The 2734-nt window shown below is 36.6% G+C and overlaps 2 protein-coding genes across 5 annotated transcripts in view; both read right to left on the reverse strand.

The window, feature by feature from the left end:
• LOC106870110 (zinc finger protein 423) overlaps positions 1 to 2565 on the reverse strand; it is a 4871-nt gene extending 2306 nt beyond the window's left edge. The window contains exon 1 of one of the 4 annotated variants that reach the window (XM_014916096.2): positions 2379 to 2565. The gene's annotated coding sequence lies outside the window, so the exon portion shown is untranslated. Of the gene's footprint in view, positions 1 to 1181; positions 1662 to 1683; positions 2112 to 2169; positions 2354 to 2378 lie in introns of those variants that run through there. The other 3 variants (XM_014916097.2, XM_014916098.2, XM_052972981.1) reach the window with 3 other exon arrangements.
• The window catches only part of LOC106870052 (zinc finger protein 721), a 64997-nt gene that overhangs the window by 11543 nt on the left and 50720 nt on the right, over positions 1 to 2734 (reverse strand). The gene's annotated exons all lie outside the window — the stretch shown is intronic.

Raw genomic sequence — 2734 nt, forward strand, 5'->3', positions numbered from 1 at the left:
ATATATATATATATATATATATATATAAATCAATTTCTAATCAGTAGACAATACAAAGTTATTCAAGAGTGTGACAAGGCTGGCCTTTTGAAATACAGGTACCACTCGTTTTTGCCAGCTGAGTGGACTGGAGCAACATAAAATAAAGTGTCTGGATCAAGGACACAATGCATTATTGGGAATTGAACTCACAACCTTACGATCGTGAGCCAAATGCCTTAACCACTGAGCCACGTGCCTTCATACACGAACACGATGGAATTCTTTCAGTTTCTGTCTAGCAAATCTACTCATAAGGCTTTGGTCAGCCCAGGGCTATAGCAGAAGACACTTGCACAGAGTGCCATGCAGTCAGATGGAACCTGAGACCACATGGTTGGAAAGGAAGCTTCTTAACCATGGTCTTCCTTTCTTCTCAACCAGATACTGCCAAAACTGAAGGAAGTACAACAAATACTATTCCCATTACCAACAGAGATCTAGGAAACAATATTTATTCAAAGGATTATCTAAAACACAATATATTTCAAGACTGTTGTGTTATTTCCTAAGTAGGAGCCATGGAGCCATTTCGTTGATGTTGCTGACTTTCCAATATCCACCCTGTTTATATCCGACTCTTAATCTAGACATGGTGTTTCCAGTTGGTGTGAACAACAAATTACTTGTCAGGATTAGATTTCAGGGGACATAACTCCATTACTTCAACCGTTGCAGCCCCTTGTGTAAAGGTTGTGTTACTTAACTCCAAGCCAAGTTTGATTGAGCATACTTACGGGAAGAGACCATCCAGCCTTGACCGCCTCATCTGTTAAAGAATACTAGGACTTCTATTACCTAATGTGTCCTCATTTTAAAGTATCAGTGCTATTTGAAGGAGATCTGACTGCTATTTCTAGCAGGATTCCCTTGTCGGCTCATTAGAGAATAGGCTTGAAAGACAGTTGAGGCTCACTTTTACATTTAAAAGAGGGATGCAACTGGCCACTGGTAAATATTTCTTTACGTGAAAAAGAAAGTTTCTTGTTCACAATTTATAGATAGAGATATGTTAGTTTCCTTCCCTCCTTCCACACGTGTGTATAATATATTAGTAATATACACACACACACACACACACACACACATATATATATATATATATATATATATATATAGAGAGAGAGAGAGAGAGAGATTACAATATCACATTATTGCCCAGACTATCAGATGTTGTATACACCACTGGTCATAATGCATTTCCAATTCCGTCTTAGTTGCACCATTCTTTTCCATCTTGACCCAAATCGTCTTTCCATTTCTGAGGAGGCCTTCCAAGTGGCCCTTTCCAATCTCTTAGATACCACTCGGCATCTGCAAGGGTCCACCTGTGACTGTGAACCTTGCAACATGTCCTGGTCCAGCAGAGCTTTTGCTTTCATCTCATAATACTCTCTCCTCCGTGATCTCATTTCGAATGTGCTCCCTTAATGATATTTCTAGTAAGGATCTTTCGCTGACCCTTTGCCTATCATGATACATACAATGTGTATGTATGTTCGTTTCTCTGTTTTCCATCTGTGATTTTATTTTCGATCTTTTATGTAAATGAAGATATTTCCTCTGTCTGGCTGCTTTTCTTTCTACAAAATGAGAAGTTACATTGTGGAACTGTTATTTTAATGAGTCGTGTCTATTTATCACCTGACGAGATACGTCTGCACCGCTGGATACACTTGAACCCGTTGTTGAGTGTCCACCCATGAGGGATCGATGCTAGATGTGTCGAAACAATTGTTTTGATTAATAATTCATCTTCCGTCTTTCATTTGCCATATATACAAATATATATATATATATATCATCATCATCATCATCATTTAAATCTATATTCCATGCTAGCATGATATGGATGGTTTGCCTGGATCCATTAGCTTAGAACTTCTGGGACAGCTGAAGGCACATTTCTATATTAACACCCGCAAGATTTTCACTAAGAAAAAAAAAACTCGGATTTTTTGCGTGGAATCAAGTACCCTGACCTCCTAATATGCTGCAAATCTCTTATTTTGGTTCGGAAAAAGGAGGGGGCGAGCCCCCACCCCTCCTTTTTCCGAACCAAAATAAGGGTTTTTTTGTTTGTTTTTTTTTCTTATTGAAAATCGTGCAGGTGTTAATATAGAAACTTACCCAGCTGAAATCAACACGGTTAACGGCCTACTAATTGCAAGTTGACAGCTGCAACTCCGCTGATATAAATATTATTGATAATGTAAAGAGGAGAGGTGAGCATAACAGGAATGCATGCTTGAGTTGGAAAAAAAAAGGCCATTATAGTAGCGGAGGAGGCGACTGAGAGTGGAGATAGTAAGACTACTATCACTGTGATATCAACTCACCACAGAGTAATTCCTATTACTGAGATCGTGTGAATAGAATTATAAATTTAAAAACAGACTACAGAAAATGGATTAATTTAAGAAAAAAAGAAAACTTTCGCTACATAAAATTCGTCTAAATACGCAAGAGTCGTTAAGTTCGGAAAGAGCGTTATAAATAAAACGAAATATTAAAACATAATTTAAATTATTAAACTAATGTTAAAAAAAAATCAACATTTTCAATAACGAAACTGAAAGAGCTGAATATTGAAACATCGTTTTGTAAACAAAACAAATTAAATAAATTCATGTTTGGTAATAAAAACGATTTCAAAAGAAACATATCTGAAATATTTACTTTTTTTTTTTTTTTT

This window comes from Octopus bimaculoides, chromosome 14 (genome assembly GCF_001194135.2).
Source record: "Octopus bimaculoides isolate UCB-OBI-ISO-001 chromosome 14, ASM119413v2, whole genome shotgun sequence".
NCBI lineage: Eukaryota > Metazoa > Mollusca > Cephalopoda > Octopoda > Octopodidae > Octopus > Octopus bimaculoides.